Source organism: Ochlerotatus camptorhynchus, unplaced genomic scaffold (genome assembly GCF_037179485.1).
Source record: "Ochlerotatus camptorhynchus isolate MF236.1 unplaced genomic scaffold, CSIRO-AGI_Acam_v1.1 ptg000371l, whole genome shotgun sequence".
Lineage (NCBI taxonomy): Eukaryota > Metazoa > Arthropoda > Insecta > Diptera > Culicidae > Ochlerotatus > Ochlerotatus camptorhynchus.
In genome coordinates this window covers 2,431,818-2,454,762 of record NW_027040859.1, presented here as the reverse complement: position 1 = coordinate 2,454,762, position 22,945 = coordinate 2,431,818, and positions in this window count along the sequence as shown.

Sequence of the window (22,945 nt, the reverse complement as noted above, 5' to 3'; positions counted from 1 at the left end):
TGCCACAAAACTCTGCAAGCAGCACGCCGTTCTCGCTCATATCGCCGAGACCATGGCGTCCCATGATGCGCTCATAGTTGTCGGAGCCGAGCTTCGCATTGAAGTCGCCTGTGTAGATCTTGATATCACCTCTTGGAGTCTTATCCACGACAGCATTCAGTTGAATGTAAAAGTTCTCTTTGTCCTGAAATTCGGCAGCATCGGTTGGCGCATAGCATTGGATTATGGTAAGGTTTCGGACACGTGTTCTGAATCTGGCAACGATTATTCTCTCATTGATAGGTTACCACTTGATGAGCGCAGCCTGTGCTTGGACGCTAATCAGAAAGCCAACTCCACGATGTCGCGGAGCGTTTTCACCTCGCATACCAGAATATAAAAGCACCTGTCCCGAAAGCAGCTTGTGTTCTCCAAAGTTCGGCCAGTGGACTTCACTAAGTCCCAGGATGTCTAGCTTCATGCGTCGCGCCTCGTTGGCGAGTTGTGCCAGTTTACCCTGTTGGGCTAGCGTCAGTACATTCCATGTTCCAATTCTTGTGCGTTGCTTAGCGCTAAAAGTCGTTGCCATAAAATCAGTTCGTAATCTTTCACTTTCTAAAACAATTTGATAGCAGTTAAGATAATCCTACTCGAGTTTATTGCTCTCGACTATTTATATCATATGTAAACAATCATCTTCGAATGTTTTTTGTTCACGTTGCACATTATTTACCACTACTTCTAAAACTATCATCTTGTTGTTCGATTCCTCCTATACACTGAACGAAGTTTTATCTTACAATTGCTCAACATATTTTCCCATTTTATTTATTTCTACTTGTCAACAGATAAAATAGTTACCCTAATGACAATTTTCTATATCTAAACATCAAAACTGCTTCAAACACAAAATTAACGCAAACATCTCTTAAAGCTACGCTTATTTTTCTCGCGGGACACATTAAAATCGAACACATAATAACAACTATTGAAAACGCGGCACATACTCAACATTGGTTCGTGTACGCCATAGTTGGTCCTCGAACGCCGGTTGTTGAAGAACGCATGCAGCCGGAGGTCCCGTCGTTGAGTGTTGATGTCAAGAAGACTGAGAAGTGTGGAGCAGTCGACGTTCCCTTGCAGAAGATCCGCAACGAAACAAGCCTTCGCCACATTACGCCTTCCTTCCAAGAGCTCCAGGTCGATGAGGTTACAGCGACTTTCATAGCTCGGCAAGTTACGCGGGTCGCGCCAACGAAGGTGTCGCAACGCAAAGCGAATAAATTTTCGCTGAACAGCATCAATTCTAAGGATGGCATTCTGATAGAATGGCGACCAAACAACGGCAGAGTATTCCAGTATAGGTCGAACCAGGGAACAGTATAAAGCCTTCAGGCAATACACGTCCTTGAAGCTTTTGGCGAAACGGAATAAAAATCCTAGCTGCGATGAAGCTTTACACACTTAGATTTTTTTGCCGAGATGGGCACCACCGAGCAGCTCGGCATTTTATTTTGCTGGAAATTCAGCAAAAAATATGTTTGTTAGTTGAGATCTCGGCAAAATTCCCGTTTGTTAGCTGAATCTCGGCAAGTTTTTCACTGATATCCAGCAAAATAAAATGCCGAGCTGCTCGGTGGTGCCCATCTCGGCGAAAAAATCTAAGTGTGTAGATACAACATAAGCAATGTGATCCTTGAACGTTAATTTCAAAGCGAGCATGACTCCCAAGTCCTTGACAGTCGATTCGCGTTTCAAGCTTATTCCTCTTAAGGTGTAATCGTGGAAATGCATCGCCCGTTTACGGCCAAAGGAGATGACCGAGCACTTGGACACATTTAAAGACATCCTGTTTATCCGGCACCAATCATCAAAGACTTCAAGTTCTTGGTGGAGGAAATGAGCGTCTTGAGGCCCTTTTATTACGTAGTAGAGCTTCATGTCGTCGGCGTACGAGAGTTTAAGGCATTTGAGGATCAAGTTCACGTCGTTCATATACAACAGGAAAAGCAATGGCCCCAGGTGGCTGCCTTGAGGAACACCAGATGTAACAATGAAGGGTGGAGAAGCGTAGTCACCGATCTTAACAGACATAGATCTGCCAGTCAGATAGGAGCGAAGCCAGGTAAGTAAACTCCCATGAACACCCATTTTGTCATATTTAGAGATGGTAATTTCATGGTTCACTCTATCGAAAGCTGCAGAGAGGTCGGTGTATATGGCGTCAACTTGATGGCCACGTTCAATCTCACGAATAATGAACGATGTAAAAACAGTTAGATTAGTCGTCGTCGAGCGCTTAGGCATGAAGCCGTGTTGATCCTGAGAAACACTGTACGAGCAGTCTTGAACCAACTTTTCCAGGACAATTAGCTCGAATAGTTTGGAGATAGCACTCAATGCAGCTATTCCGCGGTAATTGGCGACAGTCTGCTTGCATCCTTTTTTGTGAACAGGGAAAACAAACGAATCCTTCCAACATTCTGGAAAAACTCCGGAGGTCATTGACAAGTTGAAGACCTTAGCTAAGGGCTCTGAGAGAGTGTCTAAGCAACGTTTCAGTACTAATGAGGGAATGCCATCTGGACCAGATCCTGTTGATGTTTCTGTTACCCGGCTGAAATCACCATGTCGCTGTGGATGGTGAATGGAGAACCAAACACCGACGTACGAGGGACATTACTCGTGGCAGTAGCAATTTCCTGAGCATCAAGAACTTCGTCTGAAAAAACGCTGCTGAATTGTGTGCGAAACATATTGGCGATATCTGCGACGGAGTTGGCATCAGTAACGCCATCAGTCATATTGGACGGCAATCCCGTTTCTTTCCGTTACTCGTTCACATATCGCCAGAATTCCTTAGGATTAGCTTTGAGACGACTCTGCAAGTGAGACTGATGTGCGTTGTACAAGCTTGCATTGAGATTTCTGTACTCGTTGTTGGCGCGGACGTAATTAGCCTTCGTAGAATCTGTGTGATATTTACTGTGTTTCCTCAGTGCAGCCCTTTTCACCTTTTTCAGATGCTTAAGATCAGAGTTCGACCAGGCGGGTTTGGCAGGTTTACACCGTAGTTTTGACGTTGGATAACGTCTTTCGGCAACATACGGGGGTACAAAATTGAAAACAGTCATTTTGGATGCGTTACGAAAAATTAAAAGATTTTGAACGATAATAACTCAACCGTCTCTCGATAGATTTACGAGATAAGGGCATCAATCGATTGGAAATATTTCTAGCAATTTGCTGAATGTTTCAAAACTATTGATTTCATTATGTAAACTATTGAAAAACGGTTAAAAGTAAACCATTGTCTAAAGATGGTGAAAATCGATTGATTTTTTTATATTCTTATACTTTCTCCAACCGAGACATCAGATGCGAGTATCTGACACCTCTGATATTTTCTGTTCTACTATATAAGCGTCCAACAAGGTCGCCCGTTCCATCATTGTCAACAACATCAGCCCAACAAAACGGCCCTTTTCAGGGCCACCAAACTTTCGCAAAAGAGTTATTAAGGAATATTGATAAAATATAATATACACAACTAAGTACACCACATAACAGACGTTATCCAACGCCAACCCTGCGGTCGTATCTAGTATACAACCCTTCCAACTTTTTTAGGCACAAACTGATCGATAGCGTAGAATATGATACCACACATGGTCGAGGCAGCCAGATTCGCATCCCCGGAGTCTAGTGTCGCATTCCAATCCACATTAGCGAGAAAGTTATTCATTCGCTCGAAGTCTCCTTTGTGAAAGTTGTAGAAGACGGTTTCGGCGTGGTCTTCGAAGCGTTTCTCAGGATTGATTGCAAGCGTCAACAGTAGAGGTGAATGATGTCTGCAGTTTTTGACGAGCGGTGCCGGAGCATGGGTAACAGAGCAGCTTTGTCCCAAATCCTCCCCGACAAAGCACAGATCGAGCAAACGGTTGTTTGCATTCAGAACGCCATTCACTTGCTGAAGCCTTGCGGTTGAATACGCGTCAAGCAAGGAGAGAGAAGCCGGTCTGAACGATGAACGGGAATTGTTAGGAAAGAAGAAGCCGTGAGCATCGCTAAGCCACGATACAGTGCCAAGGTTGAAATCGCCCAAGATGACGATGCTGTCCCTGGCATCCATTTGAGAGACAATCCAATCCAGCGAAAGTGCATGCTTCTCAATCAGGCTGTGGTCGTTAACGCGGTCGGGAGGAACGTATATCACGCAGATATAGATTGTACCACTTAGAGTTGAAATTGCAACCCACAGATGCTCAACCATCGAATCTTCAGGAGGTTTCAGTAAGCGAGACACGAAGCAGGAGCGAATGGCCAGAAGGACTCCACCACCGGAGGTCTTGTTGCTGTTGAGGGTTGATCGATCTTGACGGTAGACGGAATATGTATCGTTAAACAACTGCTTTGACAAAGTGTTGTTATTCAGCCAGGTTTCCGAGAAGGCGTATATGTCGTAGCATGCGTCGCTGCATGCTAGCTGGTATTCGGCGAGTGAGCTGTTCATGCCGCCGACGTTCTGGTAGTATAGCAGAATTTGAGATGCTGGGACGCATGGAACAGCGGGCTGCAATCTGGAAGTGGAGGCAGCATCAGGCAGAGCAACGTCGAAAGAATAAGGGTACTTGCCGTGGATGGCAGCTTGGAAAGCCCTGTCCCCAGCACTAGACTCAGGGCCGGGACGACTTAGATGGTGGGGGCGTGTGAACTGACCAGGGCTGGAACCAGTAGTGGGCGCAGCAGAGCTAGGTGGGTCCAGGGCTTCCATACTGCATTGTGACGTGCGTCCCAGGCTAGATGAAATGGCGGCTGATGTTCGGCTTGAAACGGAGAATTGGTCGTTGTGATTGAGGGTCTCGGTGTTCTGCAAACGGCATGTCAGCGGGCTTTGGTTCTTCCTGGAAATCACAGGAACGACAGGAAGTAGCTGACCAATGTCAAGATCGGAAGAATACTCGCCAAAATAAGTTGGGTGGAAGATCCCCTCTCCACATCCGACCACAGGCCCGGAACGACGATGATGCGCGGAGACAGCAAGTGGCAGGACTGAGGCGGAGGGATTGGGGACTTCCATGAGGCTTTCTACGATGCGTTCCGAGTTTCGAGATGGAGTTGGCACAGCGGCATTCAAAGTGCTGAAAGTTCGATCGGCATCAGGTATCGAATTTGAATGGTTGAGTGTGTACTTGCCTGTCATAGGAGGTTGGAAGACCCCCAGCCCACATCTAAACTCAGGTCCAGGACGACTGTGATGAACGCAGGCAGGGACGTGCACGACTGTGTTAGAGGATCCTTTCGTCCCACATTGCATCGATTTGTTGTCTGAGCTAGAAGTACGGCGACGCTTCGAAGAACCACTACCAGAATCAATGCCTACCACTACCACTACCAGGCTGCCAATGCAGTAACAGCCGAATTCAGTTTTTCAATGTCTTCCTTCATCGAATCGACCGCACTTGGCATCACAGAACCCAAACTCGCGTCGCGGCTGACAATATTCCGGAAGTGACCGTTGGAAAAAAGTTCCGCACAGTGGTCGCACATCCAGAAAACGTTGTTCGCGTACTGTCCAAGCTGATCGAGAAGTTCGACATCAACTTTGGCACAAATCACGTGAAATGTGTCCCCACAAAATCCACGACAGACGATGCGGTCTGAGTCAGAAACGGTTTTGGTGCACTTTTTGCAAGCCATGGTCACAAAAGTTAAAATCTTATTTTTCACGTGAAACCACGACTACCACGTATCGAAAAACTATAGTTGGGACACTACTTGAGCAGAAAGTACGGTAGCACAGTGCAGTGCAGCAACGATGCAAACAAAGAGTGATAGAGTGAACAATAACAGATAGTCGCCACCACCGGTGTGTGGGACGATAATTATGATCACAGAATTTCTCTACTAAATCACTAGTCACGCAAAAACCTCCACTTTCCTGAGGTACGGCAAACAAATCTACACTCAACAACACGAAACACGACTGAATCAATTCTAAATCACACGGGTAAAACGTTGATATATAGCCGGCGGGTGACCGTAAGTTTACTCACAAACGACACAATGACAGCCCATTGTTGTATACTAAGCTTAAAACAGTGACAAACCATACTGTGGGTTGACTTCAAACGATCGATCGATGACTTCAATAATTGTTTTACTTATTTAAAGTATATTCTAAAATTTTCAACCAAATTTCCACAAACGTATTTCGATGGGTATAGAGAAGAAGGGTTCTACTATCACTTTCATTCCAAAATATACTCTACCAAAGTTTTAGAAAATTAATCATAAATATTCACTGTGAATTTTGGAAAATGTTGTAATGTTGATATCATTTCATACGTATTAATTTGAAGTGTTTAGATGTATCGTAATATTATGTATCAGAGAATTTCGATTATGGCCACCAAAACTGGTATCCGAAACATGAGGACTGGGCACATAATGCATGAAATAATTAATTGAAGCTTTATTTTTCAAGGTTCCATTTCTGGAAAAAAAAATCGATATTTGATCAATGACCAAAAAATCGAAACAGCGGACAAACTTCACTTCATCCGGCATCGATTCCTTGTAGAAAATTGTGTCAAAATGCTTCTAATAGTATCATAATAGTGGTCTACCACCCATTTTCGCACGAAAACTAAGTTCGATAGCAGTAGACTCTCTTCTCTGTTTGTCTTGATCAAGCTCTGATTGTTCTGAACATGTTGCTGTCTGAAGAGCCAAAAACGGATTGGGTGGATCGATAGTCAAAGTCACCTATACGCATCTACGAAACAGTAAAGAATCTTCTTCCTGCCACATGATCGCACAATTGGCTGAAGAGATGAGCCCCCAAACAAGAAGATACCCCAATGAGTGAGGAGAAGAGCAGTTGGCATTCTCACTCTCCCCGTCCAAATCGATTCAATCGGGGACCCTGATGGTCCCTCCCTATCCCAGCAATGTTTTGTATTACATACATATACGAGCAATAATAAAAATTAAATTTTTAAAACGATCTCACCAACGTCACCTATTTCTTCACGCTTCTGTCAGATTTTCGAGCCTATTTGTGAACTCGTTGTACTTCTCTGGATAACTGTTAGTCGTTACTAGTCTCCCGAAAGTCTCCCATGTTATTTCTGATGTGTTCTACGACATTTCGGCGTCCATTATCTTTGTATGATGATCTTGAGCTCCTAGTTGCGTCTCATAAAACCGTAACACCAGCGCGGAAAGTAGATAGTATCTCCGGGTACTTTCTTAATGAGCATCACTCCATTGTCGTATCGCATGTGCTCCATTTTGCACCTCTTCTTTAACTTTTATTTTATGCAATATTAGCTGCACTGTGATATAACCACAACAGAAGAGCCGTTCAGCTTGGTCCAACGAATGTGAAATGAGGGAACATTTAAATTTAACACGATTTAAAGTATTTTAATGCAACATTACATTTATTAACTAGCAATTAACACATTTTTCAATATGTTATCTTAACTAATTTCTGGAAGAATTTACTTATTTTTTATACAATTAGTATCAATGTTCCGTCATATCGCATCTTCAAGTGATCTTCGCAAGCGCCACATTTCGTTCAGGCTCTTTGAAACTACATGTTATGAAATATGAAACGCACCTTTTAATGTGAATTGCAAATAACAATGTTCAGCACCTATGAAATATATACAATATACATATCAATATACAATACATATATACAATATACATCACACATGAAATCTGCCTTGACCAACCTGGCAGAACGCGCCTAACCCTCACTGAACCAAAGGCCAGGGCGTGTAAAAATCGCTTATATCATCCAAAAACTCATAAATAAGATAAAAATTTCAATTAATTTATAGATTTTATCACGAAAACTTTATTAAAATACAGTTTGAAATCCTTGTTAATGTGACCCGTTAAACCTGATTCGGCCCAAAAATTATTATTAATTATTAAGATAATTTTCCAAAACTGACGGCAACAGATATCAAGATCGATGGTCCAAATCCGTTGAAGTTGGCACCAACAGTCAAAATGAACGCAACACAAATTTCTCTTACATCCAATAATCATTTTCCACATGGAAAACCATGTCCCTGAGGCAGGCAAATATTGTATCGAGAAAATATGCAACCCAGAAATAAATCATACGAAAGCATTTCATCTATTGTTAACCCCTCGCTCGTCCCTCACTGTTGGTTGGTTGGTTGAGCAATCAACAGGCTCTGATTTATTATAATTCTATCCACATATAACTGCCTGCCTAAATAAGAGAAAGCAATTCAAAGTCCTCAATCATTGTTGAGCACAAATGCTTCACATCGCAATCGTACTGGACTTTCCCAGCAAACCGTCAATAAATCTCAGCTTTATTGGTCAGATTTCTAGAGCCATTAAAACGTGCCAATAATTCGAGCATCCGTCGTTACGATGGCCATACTCCCAAATCGCCACCGAGCGCGGCCACTGCTGAGACCTTTCGGAAGTCTCGGGAAACTATATTTACATACACTCAAATCATTCAACTTCCGAAGCAGCCACCCGGTTCGTTCGAGTACGGTTTTATAGGATGGGATTATGGAAATTACGATCTGCTGCTGTTGCTGCTACTGCTGGCTGGGCTGGAAATAGGTTTCCCATGGTCGTGTTTTGGCCTGCCCTGTTACAATCCACGTCAGCCATCCCGTGGAGCCCGTCTTTATGTGATTTACCGGCAAAGTTCAACAAAAGCAACAAACACCCGACTTCGATGGAGCGAACCTGCAACCTTCCTTCGAGTGATAGCGTCTGTTTACGTTTGAAACCGATGCACTCTTCAGCCGCTCTTTTCCCTATTTAGTTTAGCACTCTTGTTGATGGCTATGTTTATCGCCACTGACTGGTAGCCATTTCCCATAAATCTTGAGATTTAACGCGCTCGGGTTTAGGGTGACCAATTTGTTTTGGCCAAAGAGCTCCTCAGCGCTAGAAAGGGAAAACAGTTACAGATAAGTGAGCTTCCCAGTGACCTAGATGCATCTCGCAGCGAGTACTTGTACAAATGGGAAATGGGAAATGGGTGCCCTCCGTTAGCTACTGAGACCCAGAGATTCCTGATGCTGCTCCTCCAGCAGCAGCTCGTTGTCGTTGTAATTTATTCATAGCTTGCAAGTGGCCGTTTCCGAGTGCATCCACTCTGCTGGCGAAGGGAAATATGTTCCCTCCAACATGATATTATTTGTGCACCCTTGGCTCGTTGTGCCGGTTGCTGCAACGCAACGCCCCATCATCGAAGCGGGGAGCTGATTGCGGATTCTGCCCTTGCCATATATGATGACATAATTTTCCTAACTGCACATAATAGCCCGCAGCGCATCATCATATCCGATCCGACTTGTGCTGCATGACAAAGTCAAATTTTGGTCCAGGGACTGGAAGAATCTGGGTTAGTATGGCATACCTATTCGTGGGGCAAGTACAGTCGGCGGTCGTCATTTAGCTAGAGTGTGCAGTTGAAGAAGCATACCAAATGGAAAGCCAAAGTGGATTGAATTTCAGCAAAGGAAGTTGGCCGTCAATGCCAATGTTGTTAGCCGGTTGGTTTGAGACACTCACATGCGAGCGAGAAGGAGCGATATGGTAATAGCGCTTTCGTCGAATAAATCGGGTGAGTAAGCAGCTCTTCGATGCTCGGATGGTAGTGCCATTCAAGATACACATTCGTTCCACGGCGGGTTGGACTCGAGAGTGGCTGTGGAGGGTGAAGAGGCAGTAATTTTGCGTACTTACCACCAACGGCAACTGTAGCATGTAGCAGCATTGGTAGTAAACGAGAGTGTCACCACTTTGGACGGGCTTTCACTGATTTGTGAAATTGCACCCCATTCCAGTGCAGAGCCCAATCCCAACCACCACCGCCACCGCCTTATCTATACTAGCATCCACAGTACATCGGCGTCATCATCATTTGTCAACTGCTGCCGCTGCCGCTAGTACCATTAGAAAGTGAGGATTGAGGAATTGAACCTTTTGTTCGGTGTATGGCCTCTGGTGGTATCCGGCGTCGATTGTCCATCGTACCGGTTCGTCCACAGACGCTTATTGCTCGTGTGGTTGCTCTTGTTTGCAAGTACATGGAAGTGATGAATGCAAACCACAATGGAAAATGCCCCCAGCCAGAGATGAGTAGTGAATTCCAATGTGTAGCGATATGTGAAATGGTTTTGATCGACATTCAACGCCTTCGCATTTTATTAGTTCTAAGAGTTCATTTTAACTACCGTGTGTGGCCCAAAAAAAAACGAACGAACACAAGCTTCGAGCGACATTTGCAAATACTATAGATCCTGTTCGGAAATTGCACTGACCATGCGGTTGCTATCGGCTTGGGACACGGACGTAATAGATCCAATGTTGTTCTCATAGAAAGTCGTAGCATCTGCTGGACTGAATTTCCTATGAAGTACGACCGGAAATTGATGAATCCATATTGAATTCAGATACTACGAAAGTCCACACTGGTGCGTTGGCTTCTGTTGTCTGAAAGGATGTCCAATAGTATTTTGAAATGATAAAAACATTCTCGTTGGTTTCGGGTTTAGGGAAATCTTGGTATCAGATTTTGAACCAGATACCTTTAACAAAATAAACTGCCTATATCTGTGCAGCATTAGGGTGCTTCATTTTAGAAAAATGTAAGATTTCTTCTAGGGCACCACCAGTTTGATTCACAAACCCAACATATGCGCGACCTTTAAACCTTAATCACATTTTACCATTTTTTGCATGAACTCATATTTTGGGGTTATGAGATTCTTGCTTTGGATAGCATGCGATCCGCCTTAAGAACTCAGGTGAAGGAGAAGCTTTGCTCGACTGCAGTTCACCGTCGGTCCCATCCATCGTGTGCTCTGGAAGAACAACTAGTTACGCCGAGTCTACTTGGCTGCTGGAATCGGTGAGTTGATAAGAAACGCCGGCTGTAATGCACAGAAGACAAACATTACAGTATCCTTTTACAACAACGTCGCCTTACATATCTTTCATTTTAAAACCACATCACCAAAACGGTCCTTTTGAGATGAAAGTAGGCCGCGCTGAAAAAATGACTTGTTTTTGTTTTGCTGTGTCGTTTTCGCTCTTGCATAAATTAAAATAATTACTATTTTGATCTCGAAAAAGCTAAATTGAATGCACAGAAGTGGTATTAGAAAGTGTTTCAAGCAGAGCTGCCAGGTGGTTTTATAAAAAATCTGTATCCACTCTATTAAAAAATCTGTATTTTCTGTATTGACGATTTTTTTCTTAATTAATCATGTTTTGTTGTTTTACAAATACAGTGCATACAAAATAACCATAAAAAGTGCTTAACCACCTATTCGGGCTATCGTACTAACCATACGGGATATAATTGCGCCATTTGTGATATCGTCCGTACTTATTTATAAGAGTGATATGAAGCCGTTTGAAAATGTATGGAGATTTTAGTTTCTATTCATTATCTTCCTGATAAGCAGTTTTAAATGCAAAAAAGTGCACGAGTTCATTACTATTTGATATTTTTAATATAGATGAATACAATTAATTACATCATTTGTGTGGTAGTTACACCGAAAAGTCGAGAGATGTCGCCCCGTCAGTGCTGGTAAAATCATTTTTGCAGTATGGAGAATATCAGAAAATCCGCAATTTCTTACGAACGAGCTTACGAAATACATTTTCAATGCAAGTAAAATGTTTACGAGTACTTGTATTTGTACCATTTTAATGTGCTCGGGCACTTTTCTTGTATTTAACATACATGATTATATTGGAAATATTCAATTAATACTGTAAATCCCCATACAATCTCAAATCGTTTACTACCAGCTCCATACCCTAATAAAAAATAACCATAAACGAACGATAACCCAAACCATTGAACTATTCCACAAATGGTTTGGATGATACCCAGAACACGTCGTTAAGCAAATTAACCATACAATTTTTATTAGGGTATGCATCCGAAAGCGGTTCCCGCATAAACGCAAACCATCACTTGACCTTACCGATAATGGTTATAAATTGTTTATAATCCCTCCTAAACTTTAACTGAAATGGTTTTGGAACCTTACATGAACGTTTGTGTGATAAAGTTTTAACCTTATGTATTATGGTTTTTAGGAAGCGGACCTTAAAAATAATGGGTTGTTAAGAACCATTACCATTCCAAATTCTTGTTTTCTCCATACATTTTCGGAAAGAGAACTATATTAGAACGTTTTAACTTATGGTTTGAGAACATTAATGATTATGGTTATGGTAGTCAGCAAGGTCCATTAATCGTTTTGTATTATCGCTCAACTTTACGTGGAATATATCGCGAACTGATAATTATTAATTTACAGGCAACCAATTCGCGATATATTCCACATAAAGTTGATCGATGTTACAAAACCATTCATGGGCCTTACTGACTACCATAACCATAACCATTAATGTTCTCAAACTCTTTTATGCGGGTTGGTCCTCTGGTTGTGAATGCTGTCAAAACACCATAACATGATTAATTATTGTCGATGGAAATTTGATAGGTTCCCGAGCAGAGGGTGAGAACAAAATGAAAACAAGAATTATGTTGTTTTCATTATTCCTGATAACTCAAATTGATTTCATTTTGACGGAGTTGATGGCTAACAGAACAAAAATGAGAGCTAAAAGATATGCGAAGAATATCAAAATTATAACATATATTGATATTAGTGAGAACTGCTTGATAACTTATTTTGATATAGATTTTTTTTCTCAAGCATTTTATAAAAATCCATATAAATCTGTATTGTAATTTAAAAATCTGTGATAAATCTGTATTCTGTATCGGGTCTGTATTAAGATAAAAAAATCTGTATAATACAGATAAATCTGTATAAATGGCAGCGCTGGTTTCAAGTGATAATTATCAAATCCAACGTGTCCCTAGTGTTTGTAGCAGTGATCAGTGATATGAGCTGAAAGAAGAATCAAATCCTTGCTATTCCGTGGTATGAGGGGCCATTTGTTCTAACTAACGATTTGGAACGCTCAGCTAAGTTTATTTGCCATCCATATAATTATTTATGTTTATTTATATACATTGCAACTATAACTTAATAACTTAATACGTGCCAGTATCACATTAGTATTTTTTTTTTAGTCTGGAAGTGTGAATACACTTCAGATATATTTATTGTTATGTTTATTGTTGTTACACATCAACAGGCTGGAAGAAGCCCCAATGATGTTAACCTTATCAACTAGAGTAAAAAAAATACATTCAAGCATGGTCATAACATAAAAAAAAAACATTTAACACTCCGAATACGATGCCTCCGAAAAACGTGTAACGGCAAGTTTGCAATGTCATTACATAGTCATTTCTTAATGCATTTCAAAAATTGTGGTATCTTTAGAATTCCTAGGGTTTGTAGATGATTTCGGTTGCAAAAAGATTGAAAATAAAGTCGTCTAATTTTTTAAAAAGCGAAAAGAGTTGTCACACTTTTTTTTTTAAAACAGTGTGTTTGTAGGGTTTTGCAAGTGGCGCAAGATCTGTAATGTAGATTAATGGGCACAAATGTCCACAATTAGCCAGATTACAGTCATGGTTCCTATATATGGATCCTGGAGACAACGGAACGGTCCTCAAAAAATCCGGAACATCCGTAAAAGTGGTCAATCCATGAACCTGATCCTAGAGCTCTGTGGTTTTTTTTTAAACATTAGGAACTGTAATATAAAAAAATATTTGGGGTCGTGACATAAACATGTATCTGGATGGCCATGAGACCATCCTTCAGAAGATCCGGAACATCCGTAAAAGTGGTCAATCCATGAAACTGATCCTAGAGCTGATCCTAGTAGTCTATTGGTACTACTCCGAGACTGTATAAAATTTTCGTCAATTTCCTCATTTTCTGGCTGATTTTTTAGGTTTTTCAAAGGAAACCCTGAGACAAATTTACTCATCGCTGAGTTCCTGCACTTTTGGCGATTATGAGTGAACTATACTCAAATTTGGGTCGTTCTCATTCTCCGTGTACGCAAAAGGAAAAGAGCCAGTGTCGCTACTTGATAGCAAACTACTCATAATGGAAGGAGTCTTTCTAGCTTTTATACTTGGTTGCACATCATTCTGCTTTAACCTGAAAAGATATAAAAGAGCGCTGCTGTATGGCATTAGCTCATTTTCGCTTCGGACGGCGTGGTAAACAGCAATGGCAGCAGTAGGAAGGTGGTGGCTAGTCCACTCCTTCACACCTAATAAGCAACAATTGACTGGTCGTGGCAATGGAGGAAAAGGTCTGGCGCCAAGCGTCATCGCAAAGTTCTTCAAGATAACCACCATCCGTCGTCTGGCTCGCCGTGGCGGTGTCAAACGTATCTCCGGTCTTATCTACGAGGTGTGCTGAAGGTGTTCCTGGAAAATGAGGTCCGTGGTGCTGTCACCTACACTAAACACGCCAAGCGTAAGTGGCCATAGATGTCCTCTACAATAAAACGGCTCTTTTCAGGACCATCAAGCTTATATCAGTAAAGATTGGAATAGAATTTATCTGTGCCTGTTTGTCCATATTCAGAACCACAAGCCCCCAACGACCACACAATATGCTCTCCAGAGTTGTAATCTTGTAACCAAACTTGGAAGCAGGGGTGCAAGTGATTTGATTGATTCTCTTAATCAACTTTCTCTTTGAAAAATAAAAAACTACAAATTTGGTACGCCTACAATTCAAACACGGAAAGAGTTGTGATAATAGACAATTGATCTATTAAAAGAACTAAATGATCTTCACATTTATTCCGTCCACTAGCGGTCCTACGTCAAGCTTCCGATCGTGCCCCTAGGCACAGACCTTTCTACTTTTTTTTTTGGTTAGAGTTATTCACGAAGGTTTGAGGCTAACTGTAGCAAATAAACGGGCTCATGCTAAAAATTTTGTTGATTTTCCTTGCGCTCCGCTTGGAAGTAGGGGAATTTACGTATTCTCGGCAACCTAAGCAGCAACCTTCTTTCTATAGCCTTTTTCTCTAAGGAACGCACACATATGCAGTATTGGTTTGTTTACAATCTTTTACTGCCAGCTGCTCTAACAATTTCAGTTGAAAGAATTGTCAAAAACTGTTTTGAAACGCTTTTACAAAGCTGCAATCTTCTCTAGTGAGAGCGAGTATTGTCGGCAACCAGTTTTTCTTCGGCAACCGTTCCATTTGAACTGCATGTAAATCTGCTGTTCTATTATCGGCAACTCGAAATCAGCTCCAATTTGTAGTGCGTGTGTTGCATTTCAAGAAAACCTTGCTAGATTGCTTTTTCTCAGTGGTAAAAATATAGTCAAATTGAAGCTGAAAGCATAAAGAATCGTTTGAATGCATTCAGCGAAGTGTTTTCGTAAGAAAATCCAGTGAAAATAGTGTTTCAATTTGGGTTGCCGAAAATAGTCTGTCATGTCGAAGCCGTTATTTCCCCTACCGGAAAGTGTTGATTCTTTCTATGTTGTAAAAATAAACCGTCATAAAGCTGTAGGTAATGGTTGCAGCTGCAATAAAAGCTTTATAAATTTTGTATAAAGCCAATCAGCTCTAGATTTGTTACTTGGGATGCTACCGACGCCAGGGAGGCAGCTCCCACACCTGGACCCACCTATCGACCCATCAAGTCATGAACCGGGGACCAACGGCTTTGCATTCCTTCCGAAGGAAGGCGTGATCAGAGAGGTTATGTCTCAGAACATCCCGGCGGCGCCGACTGGGATTTAGCTAGACCTGTGCGCCGATCAAAATATTTTCGGCGGTGGCTTGATATGTTATTTTCTGCCGGCGGCGGCGTCACGCCGTTTGCTTTCGGTGGCAGCGGCGTGGCGGCGTTGGTCGGCGTAAGTTTATTTTTAATGATTTAGAAAAAAAATTCCAAACCATTCACACATGGACAAAAATGCTACCCACAGTTGAGCTCATATTACTCAAAATCGCTAAAACGCAGGTCACTCATAGTTTCAGTAAATTTTTCGACACTTTCCCGGGAAAAACATCTGATGATGACGATAGTCCCACTTCTCACCCCTACAAAGGTTTGAGCAGGACGATTTATCTTTAAGACAATTAAACGTGACGTTTTAACCAGGTTAGCACCTCTTAGTTCGCCTTTTTGTCCACCTAAAATATTCATAAGTATTACAAGCAATCAAGAGTTAATCAACAATCAACAAAGCATCCTATTACACTAGCAACCCCGCAATCTGATGCTATCATAATTTTCAGTAATGTCAGGAGTGCTCACGAACACCCGAAATTTGCCAGAAAACTTACTACTAACTCAAGGTATCTTCCAAATAAGCTACAAAATAGCATTTTTTTTCAAATGTTAAATTCAGTCCTCTATATCCGTAAAACGCACGCGAGGCTTAAACCTTTGTAGACCACTTTTTTTTTTATTAATCTACTACTATTAACTCAAATATTAAAAATTCGTCATCACCATCGACAAACAGGAATAGTTTTTGCAGTGCTACAATAATTATTAAAATCAACTCTCCATACAAAATAATCCGTTATAGATAACTTCGTCAAGATACATAATTTGTCAATTCATAAAAAAAATCCCTGGATACCTGTTCAAATGACAGTTTCAACGAGTGAAATGCAGTGTCTTTTAAATTATGTAAGTGTTGCTGAACATTTTAAATGTCCAAGCATCGAATTGAAAACATTTATTCCTTTGAAATACAGTGAATTTTGTGAAGCACTACCACGTTATATAATAACTAGTATTGAATCTATGAAAGTCACTTCCTCTTACAATTCGATCACACAAATATCGAGGCAGCAAACCGTTAACTACTGTAAAAATGAACACCATAGTCAAATAAACAATTGTTTGCTTCACTGATAACCATTGTAAGGCACCTAGCATCAAAGTTGAGGAAGTGAATGGATGGGCAAAAGTCTAGATGAGGAGAGATAATTGATTTGTATAGCTGTATTTTACTGGCAATAGTAAAATCATTTTTCAGTTGACATAGAATTCCATACTTCTTTGCAATTTTCTTGATGACATTGTCAATGTTAGAGTTGAGCTTAAGTTTATCATCAATAATCACGCCAAGATATTTAATCTTCCGAACGCGATCAATAGCCTCATCATCATCATCAATTACAACAGAGACGTTCTCATTTACTCTATTCCGTGAAATTACCATAAATTAAGTTTTACTTGTATTCGACTTTAACTGCTTATATTTCAACCATCTACTCAGAGAACGCAAATCTTCATTCAAGTAAAGTAAAACGGCATCATTTAAATCCTTAGCTGCAATGAATAACACAGTATCATATTCGGTATCGTCTGCAAAAAGATTAATGTCGCAAAATCGTAAAACACGTCGCATGTCATTAATATACATAATAAATAACAGGGGCTCTAATTCACTTTTCTGGAGTACCCCAAGGTTATTCCCCACGGGACTGGAAACAGAATTATTAACAACAGTCCGTTGAGTTCTGTCAGACAAATAGCTTTCAAAACATTTATATGCAGTACTCGTAATTCCAAAGCGCTTGATTGTACTTAGAGTAAGGGCCTAGAAATCGTTTCAAAAGCGCGTTTCAGATCCAAAAAATCAATAACAATCGTATCTTTACGCTCAAAATTGTATTTCCACTATGCTAATACCAAATTCAACGCAGTTTCACAAGAAGGTCCCGATATTCTGATTGTTCTGGTATCAACAAACTATTACTATTTAAATACTCCAACAGCTGGCATTTAACAACAAGTTCTAAGATTTTCTCTAATGTGTGCAACATGTTGATAGGACGAAACTCTTCAGCTTTAATCGTTCCAGCAACTCTTTGAATAGGATTCCTTCCAAATTTGTGGCACATGTCCAGTTTGCAATGATTCATTTATAAGGTCCAGCAAGATGTAGCCAATGACATGAAAGCAATTTTGAATAATAACAATTAATAACTCTAAGTTCATATAATGTAATTGGATGAAAACCTTCAAAACTACAACTTCTATTAACTGGCAGTTTTTTTTGTCAGGTTCATCAACCAATTCAATTGATTGATTAATCAATGAAACACGGTAGACAAAATAATCACTAAACTTAGATGCTTGTTCAAATTGTTCTAATATGCCATTAAAAGTTATGAACCACGGTTTGCAATTACAAGGTTTTAATAAAGATTTCAAAATATTCCATTGCTCTTTGCTGTTGTTTTAATGCTGATCAATATTCCTTTGAACATATTCACAATATATTCATATTGATCTACAAAACATGTTGTACCATTTGTCCCTTTTCCGTTTAAGACACAAAAAATCCAAATTCTACCAGCTGTTCGAGTTTGTCAAAGAAACAAACTTTTGCTCAACTTAATGATTGGTATACGTTTTTATAGCGTTATTAATAAAAACTGTAGATTCATCTAAGTTACCGGCCGCGAATGAAAAATCCACGCTCCTCTCAACAAGATTCGAAACAGCTTGCTTCGAATATTTCCTCCAGCACTTCCATTTTAAAAAATTATCTTTATCGTTAACATGGTCTAAGAAATTAATCACTAAGGTCTCATGGTCGGTTATTTTCAAATCAGTATCCGTAACTGAACAAATGGAATCAAAATTGGAATAAACGTGGTCAATTAATGTTCTACTGTGCCTGGAAATACGCGTATACTCCATTATCGTTTGCTTTAAATTGAAAAACTCAGCTAAACGCTTCAAATGATTCGAATTATGGTTCTCACACCAATTAACATTAAAATCACCAGCCGATATATTTAATTAAATAGCATCAACGAATGTCTCGAGCCAGTTCTCTAAAACTTCAACAAAACGCTGGTCACTAGAACTGTAAGAATGATACAAGATACCATAATTACCCATCTACATGCCACGTACAACTGTAATGCCCCAGAACTAGTTGCCATCAATAACTTCGTCGTTACGAAGGTGGAATTGAACTGATTGAACTACGTAGTTTGTTCACAACCCCGCAATATTAAAATAAAAAAAAATCGAATATGGGGAAAAATTAAGAAAACTTTACACAGGTTAGAAGTGTACTAGTAGACAGACTAAAACCACAATCAGTTTTCCTCATATTCGAGAAGTTTTCCTCGAAAAAGCGTCGGAAAATTTACTCATTCTATGAGTGACTTACGTTTTCGCGAATTTGAGTAAGCTGAACTCAAATATGAGTAACTCTTACTCAATTTTGAGTTGTTTTCATTGGCCTTGCATGCAGAATTTGTTTAGAAAAATATCTCAAGTGCTTGTTGCTGAAGTCGTTTGGCAAAGTGTTACAACCCTTTTATTATGTATAAGAAAAGTACGTTATCCACCCCCTACATAGTATTAAAAAGCAATCTGTTGCATACGTAACATTTTAATGGGCCCTAGGAATTCCTGCACGTCCTTCATTTATTGAGCATTACACGTTATTAATATTTTTTTTTATATAATTACTTTATTTGTACAGGCTCAATCGAATAAACTTTACAGAGCCGAGTTATCCTTTGCGTTATACATTATTACTGCCTTAAATTTAAAGTTAAAGGAACTGGACCGAGTACTCGCGGTTGTCTCGAGGTTAGTGGAGATTAACAATTTTTTGGATGGGAAAAGGGAAGAAGGAGGTTTGAAATGTGGTTTACGATACAACTATTTAATTAATCCTAAAGCATGAAATTATTTCTATTCATCTTGAAAACAAACATTGAAAAAAAACCCCACACGTACAAAATACAAACTAAACACAAGGTTAATCAAACTTACAATCTAAGGTTAATATCCTTAAAGTAAACATATATGAGTTTCATAAACTCCAGATCGCGTCTAGCCAAAATATCCCGAACTGGAACATTAGGTTGTCTACCTCGAGCCCGAAGGGAATCATAAAAATGTGATCTGACTCCACGATACTCCGCACAAGACCAAAGGATGTGATCAGCGTCCTGGTAACCTTGCCCACATTCACAGAGATTGCTGTCTCCCAACCCCACACGGAACAAGTGAGCGTTTAGACAATAGTGATTGGACATGAGACGAGACATCACGCGTATGAAGTCTCGACTCAAGTCCAACCCTTTGAACCATGCAAACTTCGACACCTTAGGGATAATTGAATGTAGCCATCGTCCCAAGCTCCATTGATGTTGCCAGCTAACGAGCGACTGCTGACGATAAATAGAGAAAAATTCACTATAGGCGATCTGTCGATCATAAATGTCGCCTTCCATAGCGCCCACCTTCGCAAGTGAATCCGCCTTCTCATTGCCCAAAATTGAGCAATGCGAAGGGACCCACGCGAAGGTGATGATGAAAGAGCGCACGGATAAAGCACTAAGCAGTTCTCGTATTTTCAAGAGAAAATACGAGAAGTGCTTTACCGGCCTAATGGAACGGATAGCCTCGACAGAACTGAGACTATCCGTAAAAATAAAGTAGTGGTCTGGAAGAAGTGAAGCAATAGTTTCCAAAGTGTAGTGAATTGCTGCCAGTTCAGCCACATACACAGAACAAGGAGCTTCAAGTTTTCGAGAGGCGCTATGAAATTCATTAAATACACCAAAACCAGCGGACTCCACTATTAGAGATCCATCTGTGAAAAACGTTCTTGCAGAATCAACATGGCCAAACTTTGCAGCGTATAATGACGGAGCAATCATAGGACGATGATGCTCTGGAATTCCGTGGATTTCCTGCGTCATAGATAAATCAAAATTCACTGAATTGCCGAAATCGGAGAAGACTACACGATTAGGAATATTTCTTGAAGGGCTGACATCCTGTGTTAAATATAGGTAGTACAAAGTCATAAAACATGTTTGAGGATTTAGCTCCAGAAGCTTCTCAAAATTTGCAATCACCAGTGGGTTCATTACTTCGCAACGGGTGAGGAGCCTCAGAGATAACTCTGAAAAACGGACGGATAGTGGCAACATGCCCGCCAGCACTTCGAGACTCATAGTATGAGTCGAGTGCATGCATCCTAACGCGATACGAAGACAACGATACTGGATCCGTTCCAGCTTGATGATGTGCGTTTTAGCTGCCGACTGGAAGCAAAAACTGCCGTACTCTAAAACCGATAAAATCGTTGTCCGGTACAACGTCAGAAGATCTTGTGGATGGGCTCCCCACCACGTTCCGGTAATTGATCGAAGGAAATTGATCCTTAGTTGGCATTTTCTTCTCAGATACTCAATGTGGGATCTCCAGGTGCATTTAGAATCGAACCAGACCCCGAGATATTTAAAAGACATGGAATGAGTGATCGGTTTACCCAAAAGTTGAAGCTTCGGTTGTGCTGGGCTATGCTTCCTAGAAAAAACGACCAACTCAGTTTTCTCCGTGGAGAATTCGATACCTAGCTGAATAGCCCAAGTAGACAAATTGTCCAAGGTATCCTGTAAGGGTCCTTGCAGGTCAACCTCTTTTGGCCCTGTGATAGACACTACGCCATCATCTGCAAGTTGTCTCAACGTGCAATTGTCACTAAGACAATTGTCAATTTCTCTAACGTAGAAATTGTACAAAAGGGGGCTTAAACATGAGCCTTGGGGGAGACCCATGTAGCTAAATCGAAAAGCTGTAGAGTTTCCATGAGAAAAGCTCATATGTTTTTCTGACAGCAAATTGTACAAAAAATTATTCATTAATGGAGACAATCCACAAGCGTGGAGTTTCTCTGAAAGAACTTCAACGGATACTGAATCAAAAGCCCCCTTGATATCCAAGAACACAGAAGCCATTTGCTCTTTCTTAGCAAAAGCCAACTGAATTTCCGAGGAAATCAACGCGAGACAGTCGTTCGTTCCCTTACCCCTACGGAAACCAAATTGAGTATCTGAAAGAAGGTGGTTCGTCTCAACCCATTTGTCGAGGCGAAAAAGGATCATTTTCTCCATCAATTTCCGAATACACGACAGCATCGCGATGGGCCGGTACGAATTGTGATCCGACGCGGGTTTATCAGGCTTTTTAATGGCTATCACCCTCACTCGTCTCCAATCGTCGGGAACAATATTGAGCTCCAAGAACTGATTGTACAAGTTCAACATGCGCCTCTTAGCGACGTCTGGGAGGTTTTTCAGCAAGTTGAACTTGATTCTATCAGATCCCGGGGCAGAATTGCCACACGAAAGGAGAGCGAGTGAAAGTTCCACCATTGAAAAAGGCTGACTGATTTCGTCTACCGAATTCGCGGTTTCGCGAGGAATCAACTGCGACGGCACGGAATCCGGACACACTTTTCGCGCGAATTTAAGAATCCATTGATCCGAGCATTCCTCGCTTTCGTTGTTAGTAGACCGGTTACGCATTCTTCGCGCCGTACTCCAAAGCGTATTCATAGACGTTTCGCGCGACAATCCGTCTACAAACTGCCGCCAGTAACCCCGTTTTTTGGCCTTGATGAGGCTCTTGAGTTCGCGTTCAAGAGATGTGTATGCGTCGAAATACTCGCGTGTTCCGCGTTTCCGAAAGAGTTTAAACGCGTCGGACTTTTTACGGTAAACCTCCGTGCATTGTTGATCCCACCAGAGCGATGGTGTTTTCTTACGAATAGACGATCGCGGCACCGGTCGTGTTTGAGCTTGAAGTGCGCTGTCGACGATGAGATTAGAGAGGAAATTATATTCCTCCAACGGCGGAAGCTCTTCCACTGACGATGCTGTATCGTCTATCGCGGATTGGAACTTAGTCCAATCGATGTTACGGGTTAGATCATACGCGACGTTAACGGATTCTGACGAGTTGAACCCACTGGCAATCGAAATTTTGATCGGCAGATGATCACTACCGTGCGGATCCTGGATTACATGCCAAGTGCAATCCAACGATAGTGAATTGGAGCAAAAGGTGAGGTCTAATCTGCTACCATTCGAGGATGGACCAGCCAAACGTGTTACTTCTCCATTGTTAAGGATTGTCATGTTGAAGTTGTCGCAGAGATCATAAATCAAA